A 13,879-nucleotide genomic window follows, 5' to 3' on the forward strand; every position below is an offset into this window, starting at 1 on the left:
CACAGCAGCTGCTGACCCATAGATCTGACCCACATCAGACCCACAGCAGCTGCTGACCCATAGATCTGACCCACATCTGCCCCACAGCAGCTCCTGCCCCATAGACCTGACACACGTGTTCCCCACAGCAGCTCCTGCCCCATAGATCTGACCCACAGCATCTCCTGCCCCATAGATTTGACACACAGCATTTCCTGCCCCATAGATCTGACCCCCATCAGCCCCACAACAGATCCTGCCCCATAGATCTAACCCACATCAGCCCCACAGCAGCTCCTGCCCCATAGATCTGACCCAAATCAGCCCCGCAGCAGCTCCTGCTCCGTAGATCAGACCAACTTAAGCCCCACAGTAGCTCCTGCCCCATAGATCTGACCCCCATCAGCCCCACAACAGATCCTGCCCCATAGATCTAACCCACATCAGCCACACAGCAGCTCCTGCCCCATAGATCTGACACACATCATATGTAAAGCAGCTGCTGCCCAATAGATATGACCCACAGCAGCTTCAGCCCCAAGGATCTGACCCACATCAGCCCCACAGCAACTCCTGCCCCATAGATCTGACCCACATCTGCCCCAAAGCATCTCCTGCCCCATAGATCTTTCCCACATCAGCCCCACAGCAGCTCCTGCCCCATAGATCTGACCCACATCAGCCCCACAGCAACTCCTACACCATAGATCTGACCCACATCTGCCACACAGCAGCTCCTGCCCCATAGCTCTGACCCACATCTGCACCACAGCAGCTCCTCCCCATAGATCTAACACCCATCAGCCTCACAGCAGCTCCTGCCCCATAGATAAGCCCTACATCTGCCCCACAGATACTCCTGCACCATAGATCTGACCCACAGCAGCTCCTGCCCCATAGATATGACCCACATCAGCCCCACAGCAGCTCCTGCCCCATAGATCTGACCCACATCAGACCCACAGCAGCTGCTGACCCACTGATCTGACCCACATCTGCCCCACAGCAGCTCCTGCCCCATAGATCTGACCTCCATCAGCCCCACAACAGCTCCTGCCCCATAGATCTAACCCACATCAGCCCCACAGCAGCTCCTGCCCCATAGATCTGACCCAAATCAGCCCTGCAGCAGCTCCTGCCCCATAGATCAGTCCAACATCAGCCCCACAGTAGCTCCTGCTCTAAGGATCTGACCCCCATCAGCCCCACAACAGCTCCTGCCCCATAGATCTAACCCACATCAGCCCCACAGCAGCTCCTGCCCCATAGATCTGACACACATCATATGTAAAGCAGCTTCTGCCCAATAGATATGACCCACAGCAGCTTTAGCCCCAAGGATCTGACCCACATCAGCCCCACAGCAACTCCTGCCCCATAGATCTGACCCACATCTGCCCCAAAGCATCTCCTGCCCCATAGATCTGACCCACATCTGTCGCACAGCAGCTCCTGCCCCATAGATCAGACCAACATCAGCCCCACAGTAGCTCCTGCCCCATAGATCTGACCCCCATCATCCCCACAACAGCTCCTGCCCCATAGATCTGACCCACATCAGCCCCACAGCAGCTCCTGCCCCATAGATCTTTCCCACATCAGCCCCACAGCAGATCCTGCCCCATAGATCTGACCCACATATGTCGCACAGCAGCACCTGCCCCATAGATCTGACCCACATCAGACCCACAGCAGCTCCTGCCCCATAGATCTGACCCACATGTTCCCAAGAGCAGCTCTGCCCCATTGATTTGACCCACATCAGCCCCACAGTAGCTCCTGCCACATAGATCTGACACACATCATATGTAAAGCAGCTGCTGCCCAATAGATATGACCCACAGCAGCTTCAGCCCCAAGGATCTGACCCACATCAGCTCCACAGCAGCTCCTGCCCCATAGATCTGACCCACATCTGTCGCACAGCAGCTCCTGCCCTATAGATCTGACCCACTTCAGCCCCACAGCAGCTCCTGCCCCATAGATCTGACCCACATGTTCCCAAGAGCAGCTCTGCCCCATTGATTTGACCCACATCAGCCCCACAGTAGCTCCTGCCCCATAGATCTGACCACCATCAGCCCCACTGCAGCCCCGGCCCCATAGATCTTACACACCTCATATGTAAAGCAGCTGCTGCCCAATAGATATGACGCACAGCAGCTCCTGCCCCATAGATCTGACCAACATCAGCCCCACAGCAGCTCCTGCCCCATAGATCTGACCCACATCAGACCCACAGCAGCTGCTGACCCATAGATCTGACCCACATCTGCCCAACAGCAGCTCCTGCCCCATAGACCTGACCCACATGTTCCCCACAGCAGCTCCTGCCCCATAGATCTGACCCACAGCATCTCCTGCCCCATAGATCTGACTCCCATCAGCCCCACAACAGCTCCTGCCCCATAGATCTAACCCACATCAGCCCGACAGCAGCTCCTGCCCCATAGATCAGACAAACATCAGCCCCACAGTATCTCCTGCCCCATAGATCTTTCCCACATCAGCCCCACAACAGCTCCTGCCCCATAGATCTGACGTACATCATCTCCACTGATGCTCCTGCCCCATAGATCTGACCCAAATCTGCCCCACAGCAGATCCTACCAAATAGATCTTAACCACAGCAGCTCCTGCCCCATAGATCTGACCACATCAGCCCCACAGCAGCTCCTACACCATAGATCTGACCCACATCTGCCACACAGCAGCTCCTGCCCCATAGACCTGACCCACATGTTCCCCAGAGCAGCTCATGCCGCATAGATCTGACCCACAGCATCTCCTGCCCCATAGATCTGACCCCCATCAGCCCCACAACAGATCCTGCCCCATAGATCTAACCCACATCAGCCCCACAGCAGCTCCTGCCCCATAGATCTGACCCAAATCAGCCCTGCAGCAGCTCCTGCCCCATAGATCTGACCCACATCAGCCCCACAGCAACTCCTGCCCCATAGATCTGACCCACATCTGCCCCAAAGCATCTCCTGCCCCATAGATCTTTCCCAAATCAGCCCCGCAGCAGCTCCTGCCCCATAGATCAGACCAACATTAGCCCCACAGTAGCTCCTGCCCTAAGGATCTGACCCCCATCAGCCCCACAACAGCTCCTGCCCCATAGATCTAACCCACATCAGCCCCACAGCAGCTCCTGTCCCACAGATCTGACACACATCATATGTAAAGCAGCTGCTGCCCAATAGATATGACCCACAGCAGCTTCAGCCCCAAGGATCTGACCCACATCAGCTCCACAGCAGCTCCTGCCCCATAGATCTGACCCACATCTGTCGCACCGCAGCTCCTGCCCTATAGATCTGACCCACATCAGCCCCACAGCAGCTCCTGCCCCATAGATCTGACCCCCATCAGCCCCACTGCAGCTTAGGCCCCATAGATCTGACACACATCATATGTAAAGCAGCTGCTGCCCAATAGATATGACCCACAACAGCTCCTGCCCCATAGATCTAACCCACAGCAGCCCCACAGATGCTCCTGCCCCATAGATCTGACCTACATCATCTCCACTGCAGCTCCTGCCCCATAGATCTGACCCAAATCTGCCCCACAGCAGCTCCTGCCAAATAGATCTTAACCACAGCAGCTCCTGCCCCATAGATCTGACCCACATCAGCCCCACAGCAGCTCCTACACCATAGATCTGACCCACATCTGCCACACAGCAGCTCCTGCCCCATAGCTCTGACCCACATCTGCACCACAGCAGCTCCTCCCCATAGATCTGACCCACATCTGCAACACAGCAGCTCCTGCTCCATAAATCTGACCAACATCAGGCCCACATCTGTTCCTGCCCCATAGATCTGAACCACAGCAGCTCCTGCCCCATAGATCTGACCCACATCAGACCCACAGCAGCTGCTGACCCATAGATCTGACCCACATCAGACCCACAGCAGCTCCCGTCCCATAGATCTAACCCAAATCAGCCCCGCAGCAGCTCCTGCCCCATAGATCTGACCCACATCTGCCCCAAAGCATCTCCTGCCCCATAGATCTTTCCCAAATCAGCCCCGCAGCAGCTCCTGCCCCATAGGTCAGACCAACATCAGCCCCACAGTAGCTCCTGCCTCATAGATCTGACCCCCATCAGCCCCACTGCAGCTCCGGCCCCATAGATCTTACACACCTCATATGTAAAGCAGTTGCTGCCCAATAGATATGACGCACAGCAGCTCCTGCCCCATAGATCTGACCAACATCAGCCCCACAGCAGCTCCTGCCCCATAGATCTGACCCACATCAGACCCACAGCAGCTGCTGACCCATAGATCTGACCCACATCTGCCCAACAGCAGCTCCTGCCCCATAGACCTGACCCACATGTTCCCCACAGCAGCTCCTGCCCCATAGATCTAACCCACATCAGCCCGACAGCAGCTCCTGTCCCATAGATCTAACCCAAATCAGCCCCGCAGCAGCTCCTGCCCCATAGATCAGACAAACATCAGCCCCACAGTATCTCCTGCCCCATAGATCTGACCCACATATGTCGCACAGCAGCACCTGCCCCATAGATCTGACCCACATCAGCCCCACAGCAGCTCCTGCCCCATAGATCTGACCCACATGTTTCCAAGAGCAGCTCTGCCCCATTGATTTGACCCACATCAGCCCCACAGTAGCTCCTGCCCCATAGATCTGACCCACATCAGCCCCACTGCAGCTCCGGCCCCATAGATCTTACACACCTCATATGTAAAGCAGTTGCTGCCCAATAGATATGACCCACAGCAGCTCCTGCCCCATAGATCTGACCCACATCAGCCCCACAGCTGCTCCTGCCCCATAGATCTGACCCACATCAGCCCCACAACAGCTCCTGCCCCATAGATCTGACCTAAATCTGCCCCACAGCAGATCCTACCAAATAGATCTTAACCACAGCAGCTCCTGCCCCATAGATCTGACCCACATCAGCCCCACAGCAGCTCCTACACCATAGATCTGAACCACATCTGCCACACAGCAGCTCCTGCCCCATAGACCTGACCCACATGTTCCCCAGAGCAGCTCCTGCCCCATAGATCTGACCCAGAGAATCTCCTACCCCATAGATCTGACCCCCATCAGCCCCACAACAGCTCCTGCCCCATAGATCTAACCCACATCAGCCCCACAGCAGCTCCTGCCCCATAGATCTGACCCAAATCAGCCTGCAGCAGCTCCTGCCCCATAGATCAGACCAACATCAGCCCCACAGTAGCTCCTGCTCTAAGGATCTGACCCCCATCAGCCCCACAACAGCTCCTGCCCCATAGATCTAACCCACATCAGCCCCACAGCAGCTCCTGCCCCACAGATCTGACACACATCATATGTAAAGCAGCTGCTGCCCAGTAGATATGACCCACAGCAGCTTCAGCCCCAAGGATCTGACCCACGTCAGCCCCACAGCAGCTCCTGCCCCATAGATCTGACCCACATCTGTCGCACAGCAGCTCCTGCCCTATAGATCTGACCCACATCAGACCCACAGCAGCTCCTGCCCCATAGATCTGACCCACATGTTCCCAAGAGCAGCTCTGCCCCATTGATTTGACCCACATCAGCCCCACAGTAGCTCCTGTTCCATAGATCTGACCCCCATCAGCCCCACTGCAGCTCCGGCCCCATAGATCTGACACACATCATATGTAAAGCAGCTGCTGCCCAATAGATATGACCCACAACAGCTCCTGCCCCATAGATCTAACCCACAGCAGCCCCACAGCAGCTCCTGCCCCATAGATCTGACGTACATCATCTCCACTGCAGCTCCTGCCCCATAGATCTGACCCAAATCTGCCCCACAGCAGATCCTGCCAAATAGATCTTAACCACAGCAGCTCCTGCCCCATAGATCTGACCCACATCAGCCCCACAGCAGCTCCTACACCATAGATCTGACCCACATCTGCCACACAGCAGCTCCTGCCCCATAGCTCTGACCAACATCTGCACCACAGCAGCTCCTCCCCATAGATCTAACACCCATCAGCCTCACAGCATCTCCTGCCCCATAGATAAGCCCTACATCTGCCCCGAGCAGATCCTGCCCCATAGATCTGACCCAAATCTGCCCCGCAGCAGCTCCTGCCCCATAGATCAGACTAACATCAGCCCCACAGTAGCTCCTGCCCTAAGGATCTGACCGCCATCAGCCCCACAACAGCTCCTGCCCCATAGATCTAAACCACATCAGCCCCACAGCAGCTCCTGCCCCATAGATCTGACACACATCATATGTAAAGCAGCTGCTGCCCAATAGATATGACCCACAGCAGCTTCAGCCCCAAGGATCTGACCCACAGCAGCCCCACAGCAACTCCTGCCCCATAGATCTGACCCACATCTGCCCCAAAGCATCTCCTGCCCCATAGATCTTTCCCACATCAGCCCCACAGCAGATCCTGCCCCATAGATCTGACCCACATATGTCGCACAGCAGCACCTGCCCCATAGATCTGACCCACATCTGTCGCACAGCAGCTCCTGCCCCATAGATCAGACCAACATCAGCCCCACAGTAGCTCCTGCCCCATAGATCTGACCCCCATCAGCCCCACAGTAGCTCCTGCCCCATAGATCTGACCCCCATCAGCCCCACAACAGCTCCTGCCCCATAGATCTAACCCACATCAGCCCCACATCAGCTCCTGCCCCATAGATCTGACACACATCATATGTAAAGCAGCTGCTGCCCAATAGATATGACCCACAGCAGCTTCAGCCCCAAGGATCTGACCCACATCAGCTCCACAGCAGCTCCTGCCCCATAGATCTGACCCACATCTGTCGCACAGCAGCTCCTGCCCTATAGATCTGACCCACATCAGCCCCACAGCAGCTCCTGCCCCATAGATCTGACCCACATGTTCCCAAGAGCAGCTCTGCCCCATTGATTTGACCCACATCAGCCCCACAGTAGCTCCTGCCCCATAGATCTGACCCCCATCAGCCCCACTGCAGCTCCGGCCCCATAGATCTGACACACATCATATGTAAAGCAGCTGCTGCCCAATAGATATGACCCACAACAGCTCCTGCCCCATAGATCTAACCCACAGCAGCCCCACAGCAGCTCCTGCCCCATAGATCTGACGTACATCATCTCCACTGCAGCTCCTGCCCCATAGATCTGACCCAAATCTGCCCCACAGCAGATCCTGCCAAATAGATCTTAACCACAGCAGCTCCTGCCCCATAGATCTGACCCACATCAGCCCCACAGCAACTCCTACACCATAGATCTGACCCACATCTGCCACACAGCAGCTCCTGCCCCATAGCTCTGACCAACATCTGCACCACAGCAGCTCCTCCCCATAGATCTAACACCCATCAGCCTCACAGCATCTCCTGCCCCATAGATAAGCCCTACATCTGCCCCGAGCAGCTCCTGCACCATAGATTTAACCCACATCAGCCCCACAGCAGCTCCTGCCCCATAGATCTGACCCAAATCTGCCCCGCAGCAGCTCCTGCCCCATAGATCAGACTAACATCAGCCCCACAGTAGCTCCTGCCCTAAGGATCTGACCGCCATCAGCCCCACAACAGCTCCTGCCCCATAGATCTAAACCACATCAGCCCCACAGCAGATCCTGCCCCATATATCTGACACACATCATATGTAAAGCAGCTGCTGCCCAATAGATATGACCCACAGCAGCTTCAGCCCCAAGGATCTGACCCACAGCAGCCCCACAGCAACTCCTGCCCCATAGATCTGACCCACATCTGCCCCAAAGCATCTCCTGCCCCATAGATCTTTCCCACATCAGCCCCACAGCAGCTCCTGCCCCATAGATCTGACCCAAATCTGCCACACAGCAGCTCCTGCCCCATAGCTCTGACCCACATCTGCACCACAGCAGCTCCTCCCCATAGATCTGACCCACATCTGCAACACAGCAGCTCCTGCTCCATAAATCTGACCAACATCAGGCCCACATCTGTTCCTGCCCCATAGATCTGACCCACAGCAGCTCCTGCCCCATAGATCTGACCCACATCAGACCCACAGCAGCTGCTGACCCATAGATCTGACCCACATCTGCAACACAGCAGCTCCTGCTCCATAAATCTGACCAACATCAGGCCCACTTCTGTTCCTGCCCCATAGATCTGACCCACAGCAGCTCCTGCCCCATAGATCTGACCCACATCAGACCCACAGCAGCTGCTGACCCATAGATCTGACCCACATCAGACCCACAGCAGCTGCTGACCCATAGATCTGACCCACATCAGCCCCACAGCAGCTCCTACACCATAGATCTGACCCACATCAGCCCCACAGCAGCTCCTGACCCATAGATCTGACCAAAAGCAGCCCCGCATCAGCTCCTGCCCCATAGATCAGACCAACTTAAGCCCCACAGTAGCTCCTGCCCCATAGATCTGACACACATCATATGTAAAGCAGCTGCTGCCCAATAGATATGACCCACAGCAGCTTCAGCCCCAAGGATCTGACCCACATCAGCCCCACAGCAACTCCTGCCCCATAGATCTGACCCACATCTGCCCCAAAGCATCTCCTGCCCCATAGATTTTTCCCACATCAGCCTCACAGCAGCTCCTGCCCCATAGATCTGACCCACATCAGCCCCACAGCAACTCCTACACCATAGATCTGACCCACATCTGCCACACAGCAGCTCCTGCCCCATAGCTCTGACCCACATCTGCACCACAGCAGCTCCTCCCCATAGATCTAACACCCATCAGCCTCACAGCAGCTCCTGCCCCATAGAAAAGCCCTACATCTGCCCCACAGCAACTCCTGCACCATAGATCTGACCCACATCTGCCCCAAAGCATCTCCTGCCCCATAGATCTTTCCCACATCAGACCCACAGCAGATCCTGCTCCATAGATCTGACCCACATATGTCGCACAGCAGCACCTGCCCCATAGATCTGACCCACATCTGCACCACAGCAGCTCCTGCACCATAGATCTGACCCACATCTGCAACACAGCAGCTCCTGCTCCATATATCTGACCAACATCAGGCCCACAGCAGCTCCTGCCCCATAGATCTTTCCCACATCAGCCCCACAGCAGATCCTGCCCCATAGATCTGACCCACATATGTCGCACAGCAGCACCTGCCCCATAGATCTGACCCACATCAGACCCACAGCAGCTCCTGCCCCATAGATCTGACCCACATGTTCCCAAGAGCAGCTCTGCCCCATTGATTTGACCCACATCAGCCCCACAGTAGCTCCTGCCCCATAGATCTGACCCCCATCAGCCCCACTGCAGCTCCCGCCCCATAGATCTGACCCAAATCAGCCCTGCAGCAGCTCCTGCCCCATAGATCAGACCAACATCAGCCCCACAGTTGCTCCTGCTCTAAGGATCTGACCCCCATCAGCCCTACAACAGCTCCTGCCCCATAGATCTAACCCACATCAGCCCCACAGCAGCTCCTGCCCCATAGATCTGACACACATCATATGTAAAGCAGCTGCTGCCCAATAGATATGACCCACAGCAGCTTCAGCCCCAAGGATCTGACCCACATCAGCCCCACAGCAACTCCTGCCCCATAGATCTGACCCACATCTGCCCCAAAGCATCTCCTGCCCCATAGATCTTTCCCAAATCAGCCCCGCAGCAGCTCCTGCCCCATAGATCAGACCAACATCAGCCCCACAGTAGCTCCTGCCCCATAGATCTGACCCCCATCAGCCCCACAACAGCTCCTGCCCCATAGATCTTACCCACATCAGCCCCACAGCAGCTCCTGCCCCACAGATATGACACACATCATATGTAAAGCAGCTGCTGCCCAGTAGATATGACCCACAGCAGCTCCTGCCCCATAGATCTGACACACATCATATGTAAAGCAGCTGCTGCCCAATAGATATGACCCACAGCAGCTCCTGCCCCAAGGATCTGACACACAGCAGCCCCACAGCAACTCCTGCCCCATAGATCTGACCCACATCTGCCCCAAAGCATCTCCTGCCCCATAGATCTTTCCCACATCAGCCCCACACAGGATCCTGCCCCATAGATCTGACCCACATATGTCGCATAGCAGCACCTGCCCCATAGATCTGACCCACATCTGTCGCACAGCAGCTCCTGCCCCATAGATCAGACCAACATCAGCCCCACAGTAGCTCCTGCCCCATAGATCTGACCCCCATCAGCCCCACAGTAGCTCCTGCCCCATAGATCTGACCCCCATCAGCCCCACTGCAGCTTAGGCCCCATAGATCTGACACACATCATATGTAAAGCAGCTGCTGCCCAATAGATATGACCCACAACAGCTCCTGCCCCATAGATCTAACCCACAGCAGCCCCACAGATGCTCCTGCCCCATAGATCTGACCTACATCATCTCCACTGCAGCTCCTGCCCCATAGATCTGACCCACATCAGCCCCACAGCAGCTCCTACACCATAGATCTGACCCACATCTGCCACACAGTATCTCCTGCCCCATAGATCTTACCCCCATCAGTCCCACAACAGCTCCTGCCCCATAGACCTGACGTACATCATCTCCACTGCAGCTCCTGCCCCATAGATCTGACCCAAATCTGCCCCACAGCAGATCCTACCAAATAGATCTTAACCACAGCAGCTCCTGCCCCATAGATCTGACCCACATCAGCCCCACAGCAGCTCCTACACCATAGATCTGACCCACATCTGCCACACAGCAGCTCCTGCCCCATTGACCTGACCCACATGTTCCCCAGAGCAGCTCCTGCCCCATAGATCTGACCCAGAGAATCTCCTGCCCCGTAGATCTGACCCCCATCAGCCCCACAACAGCTCCTGCCCCATAGATCTAACCCACATCAGGCCCACAGCAGCTCCTGCCCCATAGATCTGACCCAAATCAGCCCTGCAGCAGCTCCTGCCCCATAGATCATACCAACATCAGCCCCACAGTAGCTCCTGCTCTAAGGATCTGACCCCCATCAGCCCCACAACAGCTCCTGCCCCATAGATCTAACCCACATCAGCCCCACAGCAGCTCCTGCCCCATAGATCTGACACACATCATATGTAAAGCAGCTGCTGCCCAATAGATATGACCCACAGCAGCTCCTGCCCCATAGCTCTGACCCACATCTGCACCACAGCAGCTCCTCCCCATAGATCTAACACCCATCAGCCTCACAGCATCTCCTGCCCCATAGATAAGCCCTACATCAGCCCCACAGCAGCTCCTGCCTCATAGATCTGACCCCCATAAGAACCACAACAGCTCCTGCCCCATAGATCTAACCCACATCAGCCCCACAGCAGCTCCTGCCCCACAGATCTGACACACATCATATGTAAAGCAGCTGCTGCCCAATAGATATGAACCACAGCAGCTTCAGCCCCAAGGATCTGACCCACATCAGCTCCACAGCAGCTCCTGCCCCATAGATCTGACCCACATCTGTCGCACAGCAGCTCCTGCCCTATAGATCTGACCCACATCAGCCCCACAGCAGCTCCTGCCCCATAGATCTGACCCACATGTTCCCAAGAGCAGCTCTGCCCCATTGATTTGACCCACATCAGCCCCACAGTAGCTCCTGCCCCATAGATCTGACCCCCATCAGCCCCACTGCAGCTCCGGCCCCATAGATCTGACACACATCATATGTAAAGCAGCTGCTGCCCAATGGATATGACCCACAACAGCTCCTGCCCCATAGATCTAACCCACAGCAGCCCCACAGCAGCTCCTGCCCCATAGATCTGACGTACATCATCACCACTGCAGCTCCTGCCCCATAGATTTGACCCAAATCTGCCCCACAGCAGATCCTGCCAAATAGATATTAACCACAGCAGCTCCTGCCCCATAGATCTGACCCACATCAGCCCCACAGCAGCTCCTACACCATAGATCTGACCCACATCTGCCACACAGTATCTCCTGCCCCATAGATCTGACCCCCATCAGCCCCACAACAGCTCCTGCCCCATAGATCTGACGTACATCATCTCCACTGCAGCTCCTGCCCCATAGATCTGACCCAAATCTGCCCCACAGCAGATCCTACCAAATAGATCTTAACCACAGCAGCTCCTGCCCCATAGATCTGACCCACATCAGCCCCACAGCAGCTCCTGCCCCATAGACCTGACCCACATGTTCCCCAGAGCAGCTCCTGCCCCATAGATCTGACCCAGAGAATCTCCTGCCCCATAGATCTGACCCCCATCAGCCCCACAACAGCTCCTGCCCCATAGATCTAACCCACATCAGCCCCACAGCAGCTCCTGCCCCATAGATCTGACCTAAATCAGCCCTGCAGCAGCTCCTGCCCCATAGATCAGACCAACATCAGCCCCACAGTAGCTCCTGCTCTAAGGATCTGACCCCCATAAGCCCCACAACAGCTCCTGCCCCACAGATCTGACACACATCATATGTAAAGCAGCTGCTGCCCAATAGATATGACCCACAACAGCTCCTGCCCCATAGATCTAACCCACAGCAGCCCCACAGCAGCTCCTGCCCCATAGATCTGACGTACATCATCTCCACTGCAGCTCCTGCCCCATAGATCTGACCCAAATCTGCCCCACAGCAGATCCTGCCAAATAGATCTTAACCACAGCAGCTCCTGCCCCATAGATCTGACCCACATCAGCCCCACAGCAGCTCCTGCCCCATAGATCTGACCCACATCTGCCACACGTCAGCTCCTGCCCCATAGCTCTGACCCACATCTGCACCACAGCAGCTCCTGCCCCATAGATCTGACCCAAATCTGCCCCGCAGCAGCTCCTGCCCCATAGATCAGACCAACATCAGCCCCACAGTAGCTCCTGCCCTAAGGATCTGACCCCCATCAGCCCCACAACAGCTCCTGCCCCATAGATCTAAACAACATCAGCCCCACAGCAGCTCCTGCCCCATATATCTGACACACATCATATGTAAAGCAGCTGCTGCCCAATAGATATGACCCACAGCAGCTTCAGCCCCAAGGATCTGACCCACAGCAGCCCCACAGCAACTCCTGCCCCATAGATCTGACCCACATCTGCCCCAAAGCATCTCCTGCCCCATAGATCTTTCCCACATCAGCCGCACAGCAGATCCTGCCCCATAGATCTGACCCACATATGTCGCACAGCAGCACCTGCCCCATAGATCTGACCCACATCTGTCGCACAGCAGCTCCTGCCCCATAGATCAGACCAACATCAGCCCCACAGTAGCTCCTGCCCCATAGATCTGACCCAAATCTGCCCCACAGTAGCTCCTGCCCCATAGATCTGACCCCCATCAGCCCCACAACAGCTCCTGCCCCATAGATCTAACCCACATCAGCCCCACAGCAGCTCCTGCCCCATAGATCTGACACACATCATATGTAAAGCAGCTGCTGCCCAATAGATATGACCCACAGCAGCTTCAGCCCCAAGGATCTGACCCACATCAGCTCCACAGCAGCTCCTGCCCCATAGATCTGACCCACATCTGTCGCACAGCAGCTCCTGCCCCATAGATCTGACCCACATCAGCCCCACAGCAGCTCCTGCCCCATAGATCTGACCCACATGTTCCCAAGAGCAGCTCTGCCCCATTGATTTGACCCACATCAGCCCCACAGTAGCTCCTGCCCCATAGATCTGACCCCCATCAGCCCCACTGCAGCTCCGGCCCCATAGATCTGACACACATCATATGTAAAGCAGCTGCTGCCCAATAGATATGACCCACAACAGCTCCTGCCCCATAGATCTAACCCACAGCAGCCCCACAGATGCTCCTGCCCCATAGATCTGACCTACATCATCTCCACTGCAGCTCCTGCCCCATAGATCTGACCCAAATCTGCCCCACAGCAGCTCCTGCCAAATAGATCTTAACCACAGCAGCTCCTGCCCCATAGAT

Source organism: Coturnix japonica, chromosome 9 (assembly GCF_054131305.1).
Source record: "Coturnix japonica strain WE chromosome 9, WE-NBRP24, whole genome shotgun sequence".
Classification (NCBI taxonomy): Eukaryota; Metazoa; Chordata; class Aves; order Galliformes; family Phasianidae; genus Coturnix; species Coturnix japonica.